The sequence below is a fragment of the Rhagoletis pomonella genome, unplaced genomic scaffold (genome assembly GCF_013731165.1).
Source record: "Rhagoletis pomonella isolate Grant_MI unplaced genomic scaffold, Rhpom_1.0 Rhpom_scaffold_00003, whole genome shotgun sequence".
In the NCBI taxonomy this organism is placed as follows: Eukaryota; Metazoa; Arthropoda; class Insecta; order Diptera; family Tephritidae; genus Rhagoletis; species Rhagoletis pomonella.
This window is the reverse complement of record NW_023458557.1, coordinates 60,200,242-60,213,885: the sequence shown is the minus strand read 5'-3', so window position 1 is coordinate 60,213,885 and position 13,644 is coordinate 60,200,242.

Here is a 13,644-nt window from a genome sequence, read left to right as displayed (position 1 = left end):
AAATTTTGGAAGATCTCAGGGTTGCTTTTAGCATTTAGATTCTTAATGCAAAACTTGAGTTGCATTTAATGGCATTTAGTTGACGAATTTTGTATCGATAAATGTACATTTAGAGTAGCATTTAGAGCTAAATGTGCTTTTACGCGTAAGCAAAAACAGCCCACTGCACCTTTTCACCATAGTTGCCAACTTGGTGCTTTAAGCACTAGATTTAATGCTTTTTGAAAATTGAAACGCCAAAAAAAAAATGATTTAGTGCCTAGTGCCTTTTTAGCGCTTTTTTTCTGAACTAAAATTACTCCGATATAGTTAAAACCTGAAATAATTTTTAAATATTTAAAGCTGTGGCAGAACTGAATTTACAAAAATGTAAAAATTTAAATGCACTTAAATACAGCCATGATTGATAAAAAGCTGAACTTGCAAACCCACCTTGTTCAATTCTATTCGCGTTGAAAATGCTAGTAAATATGCGAGTAAGTTAAGTTTTTCTTTTTTTCTTTTCTAATTGTTTGTAAAATTTTTTATTTTTGTACCACCTGAGTAACACACATCGTTTCTTGGTGCTGAATCCAAATCTGGCCGCACAATTACTCTAGCACTAGAATTTTGAGATATCCTAACCTCAAAGTGCTAAAATCACGGTTTTTGGCGATATTTGAGGTTATATAATGAAAACATGAATTTGTTTGCTCATTTCTACTTGGGGTACGATGTTATGAAAAGAGCATCCATTGATTAAAAACCATTTGGTGCTTTTAGTTTGGTAAAACGCTTTTTTTCCAAGTTTTTGGTGCTTTTTGAAAATCAGAAGCTGGCAACACTGCTTTTCACTATCACACTTAACTTTGCTTACTAAGTAGTGTTTGCCGCGACATGAATGGCAAAGTATAGGGCGTAAAATAACACTTTCGCACAGGTTTTTTGAAAAATAAAAGGGTTGTTTATAGATTTTGCGAAACGAGCATTTTTTTGTTGACTCTGTAAATATTTTACTTTTATTTTATTAATTAGTTTTAAAATTTTCATCCTTATTTGCATCTGCCAGCTTTGCAAAATAAGTACATGTTTTTTTTCAGGTGTATTTTTTCTTTGACTTTTTATTTATAAAAAAAAAACACTATATAGGGTTGGTCGAATGAAGGGCCTCCTAGTTACCAGTTCCAAGTCTTTTCGATTGCTGAGTATGAGGCCTTATGTTGGACAAAAGACGGAGTATAAAGGAGCCAAATGGGCGAAATTAGCCTATGGTTACAGAAGATATGTAATAAAGTAACCGACGAAGACCTGCGTGCAGCTTGCGCTTTTCTCTCAAAGTGTTTACCGCTGGTAAACTCAAATGAAAATTAAAACTTAGAAACGAATCAATAAAATGTAAGTAAAATTTGTGGATAATTAACAATAAACTAGTTTTTTTCGCAAAATCTATAAAGACCACTTTTATTTTTCAAAAAAAAAAAACCTGTGCAACAGTTATTTATTTACACCCTGTATATGATAAAATATTAGTAGCTGGAAAAAGGAGTACAAAAGATGTACAAAACTGGGAAAGGAGTACATTTCCAGATATTTTTTTTTTGTGTACAAGTGAGTACATTGCAATAAAAAGGAGTACGTTTACTCCCAAAAGCAGTACGTCTGGCAACCCTAACCAAGGCCAACAACTGTGCCAGTGTGCCAGTTTGGAAGAAATTGGTGCAGCGGTTACCAAGATATACACATGTAACCATAAGTGGGCGTGACTACGCCCATTTTCCAAAACTTTATAATATTCTTACTTTTCGTCTAAAAATGATTAAAAATATCAATTTTGAGTAAATAATCTTCAGTAGTTACTAAAATATCGCAGTTTTCGTATTTCTGGAAATTACTGTTATATGGGAGGTAGGCGTGGTTATTTCCCGATTTTGCCCATTTTCAATACCATCCGTCCTGCGCCCGAGAGAAGTATACGTACCAAATTTCGTTAAGATATCTCGATTTTTACTCGAGTTATCGTGTGTACAGACGGACGGAAGGACGGACGGACAAACGGTCACTTAATCGATTTCTCTTTTCATTCTGATCATTTATGTAAACAACCGTTATGCGAACAAAGTTATAATACCCTTGTGCACAAGTGAGTTCGGGTATAAAAATTAGGGATATTAAACTAAAGAGGTTTAGAAAGCTTACTGCCACCTATTTGAAAAATTTAATTCAGTTAAATTGATAAGGTAAAATAAATGTAGCCATATGGGTTTCAAACGAAAGTATTTGAGACTAATAAAATTGAAAAAGGCCGATATCTGTACATAATAGATATTAAAGAAAAATCAGTAGATCAAAAGAAGCCAAATAAATTTTTATTAGAATTTTGGTCTGTCTGCCTGTATGTATGTTTGTCAGAGCATCACGCAAAAATTAATGTATGGAACTAAATGCAGTTTTAACCGATGTACATATTGCTAGAGGTCTAACTGAAAATATAGAATCCATTTTTTTCTGTTTATCATCGATTGTTATTTCTAGGTATTAGAATGTATTAACTGTTTCCAGTGCTTCGTTGTTTATATGTATTTAGAGTTAGCACCGCACTGTTCTCAAAATTTTGTCTTGATATAACCCAAACTTAGTTTTATTGACATCCCATTTAAGTGTGTTCAATCATAACCAATCGCACTTTTTTGGAAATTCTGTGTGGAAGGTTTTTCGCTAAAACAAAAATCAAAACTTTTTGTTGTTGCTGCCATAAAATGAAGAAATTCGAGACGTCACGGTTTTACAATTTCATATCGATGGCTGAGTGGAAGATGGACCTATCTCGGCAGCCGATTCGAAAACGCCCTATTTCAGAAAACTTTTCAAGAACGACCTATTGCAGAATTTTATTGAAAAACACTCCATCTCAGAATTTTGTTGAAGAGCGCCCTATCTCAGAATTCGGTTCAAAAACGCCCTATCTCAAACGAAAATACATACATTGAAAATAAGCTGAGATAGGGCGTTTTTGAATCGGCAGCTGAGATAGGGCGTTATTCAACCAAATTCTGAGGTAGGGTGTTTTTCAATCAAATTCTGAAGTAGGGCGTTCTTGAAAAGTTTTCTGAGATAGAACGATGTTGAAAAATATTCCTAAAATTCTTATACAGATTAAAACGTAAAAAACCAATACACATATCTCTAAAACCAATTACGCTGGGGAACTGAAACTTAGCACGGATGCATAAATTACAGAAACTCTACTTATGGCAAAAACTGGTAGGCATCCAAAAAGGGGGCGTGGCACCTCCCATACAAACTGAACTTCTCGTATCGCTTATATTTGGAACCGCTTACGCTAACATCCTGACACAGCTACTACATATGCTATCAACAACGTATTTGTGGCAAAAAGGGGCGTGGCAGCTCCCATACAAACTGAACTTCTCATATCGCTTATATCTGGAACCGCTTATGCTAACATCCTGAAATTCGGCATACACATATTTATGTATTACCTTGTTTATACCTACACGAGAACCGCATTAACAAAAATCTGATTTGACTCAACACATATTTCTTTCAAACATTTATACCTGTGTCGTTATAAATAGCGCACTTGCTGAAACCGTATTCAAAAGTAAACAAAATTTTTATTTTTCTTCGATATTTCTTAAATAATTAATTTGCGCGGTGGATCGAAATGGAAGCGAACAAGAATTCAAGTTTGCTATAATAATAATTCAAATTTAAAACGGGCTGTATAAAGAAAACCAGCCTTTTTCACTTCGCGTCAAATGAGTGATGTGTTTATACCTGTTTTCTAACCGATGTGAGAAATAAAAAAGGGATTTGAAAACAAATTCGAATCAATACACTTTTGAATTTCTGAGCGTATTGAAAGTTCCCAATAAACATTGGGCTTGGTTAGCAATTCGAAAATGATTGGAAAACCAATCGTTTCTTATCCCATCTAATTGCCTTCAGTGGCCGTTCGTCAGTGCTTCTGGATGCAAATCGATTTGTGCCAACATAGGTTTATATAAGTCGAGGTGACAGGTAATAAGGTCAATTGACTTTATTTCCCACCCTGGTGCGAAATAAAGTCAATTGGCATTATTACCTTTTCAAAGGCGAAATAAAGGCAACAAAAATTTGGAAATAAAGTCATTGACGCTATTTCCTCATTCAAATGGAAATAGCGTCAACAATGCTTAAAGTATGTCGATTCATAGAAAAAAATGTTGTTCTTACAATAAACATTGCCCCGTAAGTGTTGTTTTTTAATAAATGAAAAAGGTTATTGCCAAACCCTCAGTGTTGTGATATTGATTTTATTAAAAAAATTTTAATTACGAATATGTAAAAACACGATGCGAAAAACTAAACTCACAGCTGGAATACGAGAAATATTTGAAGAAGGAGTGTAGAAATGATCCATAACTTGCAAAACTTGTTTCGTTTCCACAAAAATAAAGCGAACACTATTAAATTGAAGAAATAGTCCATGTCCAAAATCCCGGAAGGAACACTGAAAGAATTCTGTGTTTTAAATTAGCATATTTTGAACGAATTCGGAATGTCTAAGGTGGAAAAGAAATCAACCTTTCTATAAGGAAACACATATAGAAAAAGAATTTTCTTACCCTGTATTCATGTCTCCGCCAGAAATTTGTGACGACATCATTTAAAAGCAGCTAAGGAGAATGACGACACTATTTATTAGATGGCACATTCAACGAGCCAATGTGCCAAAATGCGGGTATAAACAATTATTGATTATTTAATATCGGAACCGAGATCAAATAAGTTAATTGATTGGTTTTCACACACTTTTGAAACACAAATTATATCCTTTTTTACTGCAGACAAGTTGTTGCCCCAAAACACAGCAGAAATCTTTCAATCAGGGCTGCCAACTTTCCTTAGTTATGAGGTGCCATATTGAGGATAAAAAGTGCCAAAATGTGCCAAATAGAAAAATAAAAGTGCCAAAAAAGGTGTCATTCCTTTTAATTATTCACATTTAGCAATAAAATAAACCTACATTTTCCAAACAAAAGTGCAATGATAAAATAAGATAAACCAGTTGAATAGCCTTTATAAATTAGAAAATTTTAGTTGAGAAAAAGAAGGGCACGCAAAGGATTTCACAAAAATGTATTGAAATGTTATTTTTTTTTCAAAAGTGCCTTTTTGGCCCTTTGTGCCAAATTGGAGAATTAAGTGCCATTTGAAGTAAAATAGGGACAAGTTGGCATCCAATAACTTACAAATATAAAAATGTGAAATATCGAGGGCTTGAATTCATTAATACCCTCTATCTGCAATTTGCACAAAAACTAATTTGTGATTTTAGAAACCATCTGGGACTTATTACCTGTCGTTATATAAGGTAACATTAATATCACTGATGGCAGTTAAAGCTTAGGTGGATGTTTATATCAGAATCTCATCTTTGTGAAAAGTGTGCAGATAGAGGTTATTATTGAATATAAGCCCTCGATGTTTAAAATATATAAAAAATTGCTTTCAACGTATACAAAAAATAAATTTACCTGCGTTACAGCACGACGGGAGACGGGTAAGGGTGGCCGGGGGGGCCACGGCGTAGCGTGACGTGGTGTGCGCGCCTGTCGTGCGGGGTAAGCGGGGCGCGAGCGCGAGCGCGGCGCGCGCGGTGTGGCGCGCTAACGCGGATCGCCGCGAAGCTAAGCAAATATAATGTTTGAAAGAGAAATAATGTCAATGGATTTAATGGATTTTTTTAAAAAGGAAACAATGTCAATTGACTTTCTTTCGCAGCAGGGTGGGAAATAAAGTCAATTGACCTTATTTCCGTTGATCTTATTACCTGTCACCATAAGTCGAACAGTTTTAGTGTCGTGCCACAATACAGAAGATATATCGATACCGTAGGCATTGCCGACGTACTCTTCGGAATAACCACGCTTCACATTTTTTTGAGTTAGCACCACATCGCTCGAAAGCTTGCAATTAGGCACGCTATTTGGACGTACAGTACCTAAGCTGTAGATTCCTCTGCTCCGAAGATATGCGAGAAGTCCCAGAGACGTATAAAAATTATCAAAGTAGATAATGTGGTTGATAAAATCGGGAATGTTTTTTGACAGACGAACAACGACGTTCGAACATGCTCCCAGATTTGGAGCGCCTTCAGGTATTGCATTATCGCCAGCACCCGAGTAAATTTCGAAAGCATATGAAAATCCAGTGGAGTCACAAAGAGCGAAAAATTTGAAGCCACATTTATGAGGCTTGTTGGGCATATATTGCCGAAGAATGGTCCCAGACATTTTCGTTGCGCATATTTGCTCGTCTACACAAAGCCGAGAAAGCATTGGGACAGTCAAGAACCTCTCATTGAAATGGTTTATTAGCGGCCGAACCCTGTAAAGACCTACCCTTATCAATTGCCAAAGAGTTATCATTATAATGCAAATAACGCCGAATTTCCTCAAATCGCAGTACAGGCATCGTTTTGCGAATAGCTTCAAAAGAATTTCTTCCCCAATATGATCGCACATTTGGGTAGCGGTAAACTGACATATAAATTAAAATGCCTATAAACTTACGAAGATGGACCGCATCTACGCTAAATTTTGTCGTAATGTCCTGTTGACGCGCGTACAAATTTGTTTGTTCAGCGAGATGATCTAACAGCGTATCATCCATAAAATAGCGGAAACAGTCGTAAGAGGATTTCAATCTTTGTAAAACTTCCGGTAATTGTTTTTCGCCGCGAAATACTATTTCCTCTGTGCGCTACCGAAGCTCTTTTTTATACCCGAGCGCACTTGTGCACAAGGGTATTATAACTTTGTTCACATAACGGTTGTTTGTAACAGGCAAAACGAATCGAGATAGATATAGACAAATGTATACATAAATGATCAGAATGAAAAGAGAAATCGATTAAGCGGTGACTGTCTGTCCGTCCGTCTGTGCACACGATAACTCGAGTAAAAATTAAGATATCTTAACGAAACTTTGTACGTGTACTTCTTTCGGGCGTAGGACGGATGGTATTGAAAATGGGCAAAATCGGACAATAACCACGCCTACCTCCCATATAACGGTAATTTTCAGAAATACAAAAACTGCGATATTTTAGTAACTACTGAAGATAATTCACACAAAATTGATATTTATAATAAATTTTAGACGAAAAATAAGAATATTAACATTTTTTTGAAAATGGGCGTAGTCACGCCCACTTATGGTTACATGTGTATATCTTGGTAACCGCTGCATTAATTTATTCCAAACTTGGCACAATTGTTGGCCCTGGTACAGCATACGAAATGGCCAAAAATTTTTAAAATCGGACAATAACCACGCCCACATCCCATATAACGGTAATTTTCGGAAATACGAAATCCTCGATAAATCAGTAAATATTAAAGCTAATTTATTCAAAATGATGGTTGCAACAATTCTTTGCCAGGAAATACGTTTATGATAAAATTTTGGAAAATGGCGTGGCACCGCCCACTTATGATCACGTATATGTATCTCGCTAACCGTTCTAGCAATTTGTACCAAACTCGGTATGGTTATTGTGCTTGCCACATAAAAGTAAACCATTGAAAATTGTTGAAATCGGACTAAAATTACGGCCGCTTTTCATATAACGGTAAATTTCAGAAATGCTTGAAATTTCAATATTTTGAAATTTAAGGACGCTAGTTTACTTCAAATTTATACACGCCGGCTTATCATGTAGCGGTAGCTTTCGGAAAGGTGGAAAACATATATTTAATACTTGCGCCGGGTATTTAATGTTCGGCTCCGCCCGAACTTAGACTTTCTTACTTGTTCTTCCATGTAATCGATTTGAATTCTGGATTGTCATTCTTTATTGCCATAACTTCACCGGTGAATTTTCCAGCAGTAGAAACGCTGGGTAAGTCTTCCTCTTCTACCACTTCCGGTGATCTGCGACGTTTTGCACGGCGAGAAACTCGAGTAGGTAATATCTTAGCATTTGCGTCGGCTTGATCAAATGTAGGAGCCACACTGGATTGAATGGGCTCAGTTTCTGCATCATATTTCTCACGGCATGCAGATTTATCGCACTCTAGTCTATATATTAATACGCTAACATAAATTTTGTCTCCGTTCGTTTGGCGATTCTACCAAACCGGCGATTCTTTCAAAACCAAGAACACCGTTGGAAAGGCATTTTTCCGTAGATGTGCAGAGTTTTCATGGTTTCACAATTGGTTGAAAATTACGGCCAAAACCGTCGTTTGAACATTTTCGAATTGTGTATTGATGCTGCTGCAACATGTTCAATTTGACATGTTTCGCCTGTTGTTTCACTACACATTTGAAATTAATCTTTGAAATAAAGATAAATATGAAGATGAAGAAATAAATGATAACGATGAAGTCAAAAAAAAAGAAGCCAGAAGTGAAGATAAAGACGAAAGTGACAGAATTAAGAATTAAGAATTAGGGTAACTGAAAGGGTAAGAACATTTCTTGAATTTATGAAGCGGCAGTTGGTTGGTTGGGAGAAAATTGTCAAATTCAAGGGGAATAATGCACATGGAAATGGTTCTCAGCGGTTTAGCGGTTTGAGAATAAAAACAAAAACAAAGATGCCTAGAGGTACATGGCAAAAACGAAGATAAAGGTAAATTTAAAGACTTTAAGGTGGAGGCGAAGAGGAATATGCAGAAATAAAGATAAATATGAAGAAAAGGATGAGGATGAAGATCGATATTGTTATCGATACCAAACTCGATATTTTTATCGATATAATTATCGATATTGCTATCGATAAAATAATCGATATTGTTATCGATACTGTTATTGATTAAATAACCGCTATTGAAATCGATATAATAATCGATACTGTTATCGATACAATAATGATTATTGTTATCGGTATAATAATCGATTAAATAATTGATTTTGTTATCGATTTGGTCATTTATATTGTTTACGATATGTACAATAATCGATAATGATGATTGTTATATTTATCGAGAAATTAATCGATTTTACAATCGTTGTATTTTTCTATATGTTTATGGATATTGTTATCGGTATTTTTATCGACACAGTTATCAACAGGGTTATCAATACAGTAATCGGAACATGGAATGTGATCACATTACATGACATGACATTACATTTTCTAACATGATATGAAGAGACATCACATGATATTACATCACATAATATGATATCACATCACACGATATCACGTGACATGACATTATATGATATGACATCACATTATATGGCATGACATCACATGATATGATATCGTATGACATGACATGGCATTACATGACGACGCATCACATGATATGACATCATATGACATGACTTCAGGGGACATGACAACAGATGACATGACATCCTATCACATCACATAAAATCACGTCTTATCACGTCATCGCACCTCATCTCATCTACGTGAATAGAAAAAGAAAAGGATATAAGCAAAGATGTGAAAGATAAAAACAAAGATGAAGACCAAGGTAAAGTGACCGATTTCAAAACCAGAAACACCGTTGGAAAGTAATTTTCTGTAGATGAGGAGAGTTTTTGTAGTTTGGAAATTGGTTGAAAATCGTCGTTTAAAAATTTCCATATTTGTTGATGGTTGTTTTTGCAACCTGTTCAATTCAAGCGTTTCGCATTTTGTTTTACTTCGTATTTGAAATTAAACTTTGAAATAAAGATAAATATGAAGATGAAGAAACCAGTGATAACGATGAAGACAAAAAAAGGCAAAAGTGAAGATAAAGGCGAAAATTGAGATAAAGGCGAAAATGGAGACAATGAGAAATACATAAGAATTAGGTTAACAGAGAAATAAAATCAGCCATAAAGGTTACTGAAATTTATCGAATCATTGAAGTTTATGATTATCGAAATTTATCCATGCTTATTAAGTTATCACAACGTATCGGATTATTCAAACTGATCAATGTTTATTGAGTTGTCGAAGTTTATAGACACAGAAACTTAGTTGTCCAAATTTACGGATAGTTATCGAGCTACAAAAACGTGTGGGATTAACGAAATTTGTCAAGTTAAAGAAATGTATCAAGTTAAAGAAATGTATCAAGTTATCGATATTTATAGAATTATCATTATTTATAGACTTAACGAAATTTATTTATAGAATGATCATTATTTATAGACTTAAGGAAATTTATCAGGTGTCGTAATGCATGGAGTTCTTTCAACTTACAGAGTTATCGATAATTATTGATCTACTTAAATTGGTTGATTCATCGAATCGAAGTTAATGGAATTTTCAAAGTATATCGATTTATCGAAATTTCAAGGTTATATAAGCTAATCGATTTATCACTGCTTATCGAATTTTATCATGTTAACAGAGTGTAACGAGTTATCAAAATTTTTCGATAGCTTTCAAAAATAAAAATTTATCCAAAGGTATCCATAGAATTTACATTTTTGAGTTATCGAAATTTATCGAGCCCTCGAATTTCACAGTTATCGAAATTGGTCGAGTTAACGAATTTTGTTGAGTTATCGGATTTTAGTGTTTTCGAAATTCTGCGAGCTATCGATATGTATCAAATCATTGAAATTTATCGATAAACTGGAATGTATCGGGTCAATTCCAAGTCCTGCCGAAGTCCTCCAAAGACGTTCTAATATAAAACAAGTAAGAAAGTCTAAGTTCGGGCGGAGCCGAACATTAAATACCCGGCGCAAGTGTTAAATATATATTTTTCACCTTTCCGAAAGCTAGCGCTACATGGTAAGCAGGGGTGTATCAATTTTGAGTAAATTAGCGTCCTTAAATTTCGAAATATTGATGTTTCAAGCATTTCTGAAGTTTACTGTTATATGAAAAGCGGCCGTAATTTTAGTCCGATTTCTACAATTTTCAACAGTTTGCTTCTATGTGGCAAGCACAATAACCACACCGAGTTTGGTACAAATTGGTGGAACGGTTACCGAGATACATATATGTGATCATAAGTGGGCGGTGCCACACCCATTTTCAAAACTTTTATCATAAACGTAGATCTTGGTAAAGAATTGTTGCTAGCATCAATTTTGAATAAATTAGCTTTAATATTTACTGATTTATCGAAGATTTCGTTTTTCTCCAAATTACCGTTATATGGGATGTGGGCGTGGTTAAAAATGGGCGATTTTAAAAATTTACGGCCATTTGGTATCTCAGGCGAAGGCCAATAACTGTGCCAAGTTTGGAAGAAATTGGTACAGCGGTTACGAAGATATACACATGTAACCATAAGTGGGCGTGGCTACGCCCATTTTCCAAAAATTTATAATATTCTTATTTTTCGTCTAAAACTTATTGTAAATATCAATTTTGAGTGAATATTCTTCAGTAGTTACTAAAATATCACAGTTTTCATATTTCTAAAAATTGCCGTTATATGGGAGGTAGGCGTGGTTACAGTCCGATTTTGCCCATTTTCAATACCATCCATCCTACGCCAGAAAGAAGTGCACGTACCAAGTTTTGTTAAGATATCTTAATTTTTACTCGAGTTATCGTGTGCACAGACGGACGTACAGACGGACGGACGGACGGACGGACAGACAGTCACCGCTTAATCGATTTCTCTTTTCATTCTGATCATTTATGTATACATTTGTCTATATCTATCTCGATTCGTTTTGCCTGTTACAAACAACCGTTATGTGAACAAAGTTATAATACCTTTGTGCACAAGTGCGCTCGGGTATAAAAAATATTAGTTACGTTTAAGTTCCAAAGCAGAGGATTTTCCGGTAAGTTAATTTGTACCGTATAAGTTTTGCTACGGGTTAAGTTAGAAAACCTCTCCAAGGCTCCCAAAAACTAGAAAAACTGTCGAATTTCGACAGTAACTGGCACTCTAGTATGTTATTAATACCGTACTTATGGCGAAGGAGGTAGTTATTGGAAAGGCCGCATCTAAGTGTATACATTTACGTAAACGGGCAAGTATCAATCGATTGGGAACCATTTTCCAAAAAATTTCTAAATCGCATTGAACTATTATAACTTTGTTTTTAATTTCCAGTAAAAGGTAAAATTTTGAAGAATTATTTTAAATTTTGCACAAAGTTTCAAGCCATGATTTTTATGAGTTTCGTTATAGACTGTCGTTGTTCGGACTATACTCAAAAACTACTGGATAGAGTTCCGTCAAATATTCGGAGGTTATACCTTACATATATAGTACTATTATATGGTACTAGAAAACTCGCCAGGTGGCACTGGAGTAGTGTTATTTATATAAGTCGTATTTATTAACCGATTTCGTTCAAATTTTAAATGTGAGCTGTATACCTACATATATTATGAAAAATTCGTCTGATAAAAATGGACCCACTGGGTGGCGCTGGATTCGGTGGTTTTTGGAAAATCCGGATTTTTTATACAATCTGGTTGAAATCGATAACACATATTCATTTACACCGCAGCCAAAACCCATTTTTCTTTCGAAAATTGGAGCTTCTGTTTTGTTCACCCCTGTGCTGCCTGAGCATTTTGCTTTTTTGGCTTTTTCGCGCTTCCACTCAGCTGGGGTTCGTTGCCGCTTTCGCGTAACCAGCTTTCCAGTAATTTTAGTTTTCTTTTTTGGAAATTGTATAGACATAACCTTCACAGTTGGCAGATAGACAATACCGGTACAAAATAAATTTGTGGTGCGGTATTTTTAATTGTCAGATATTGGGACCTGTGGAACTGCCGCCAACGCTCAACTCTCACAGTTATTTAGAGTTCCTTCAGGAACGGCTTCCAACTCTTTTGGAAGATGTACCCTTAAACCTGCGGCGAAGACTATGGCTGCAAAATGACGGGTGCCCTGCTCACTACGGGCGTGAAGTAAGAGCTCATTTAGACGAAACTTATCCTCGTCGATCGATTGGACGATACGGGCCAATCACGTGGCTCGCTCGATCGCCAGACCTGAATCCATTAGATTTTTTCTACTGGGGCTGTCTTAAGGACACAATTTATTCAAAAACAATTCAAAACGAAGAGCATTTGCGGGAACAAATAAATGCATCTGCTGCTGAGATAGCCCAATTGAGTTTAAGATCTCTAAAAGCGTCTTTTCTTAAAAGGTGCCGAGCTTGTATTAGAGTAGAAGGTCGCCAATTTGAGCATATTTTATCAATAAATGAATACATTTTTCTTCAAACAACTCATGTATATCTTATTTCACGTGAACCCATCCTTCACACAAAATATTGATAGATATAGCCCTTGTTATAGACTCTAGTCCGAATTCCGGTAAGTAACACAAAATAATGTCAGGAGCAGGTAATAATGTACCTTTGTACTATTTAGCATGTCATTTGACGGTAACAAGAGCAAATTCAATTTAAATCTATTAAATACATCCTAGCGTGTCTCAGTCCTTTACCCACAAAAGCGGCTATAACTTTTTTTCTATTCAAAACAGTAAGTGTGGCACCTTTCTGAAATCTTTATTAAATGGGCAATTTTTTTATGTAATGTAAAGTTATAGCTCAGTACATTTTTTTTCACCCGAGATAGTCAAAGTTGGGGAAGAAAATATCAAAAAGTTAAAAATCCAGAAATAGTCCTAATTTTATGATGGTTCCTTAATATATTTTAACTACATTGCATTTAAGTATAGAGAGGCAACTATCTGGAAGTATTTTACATAA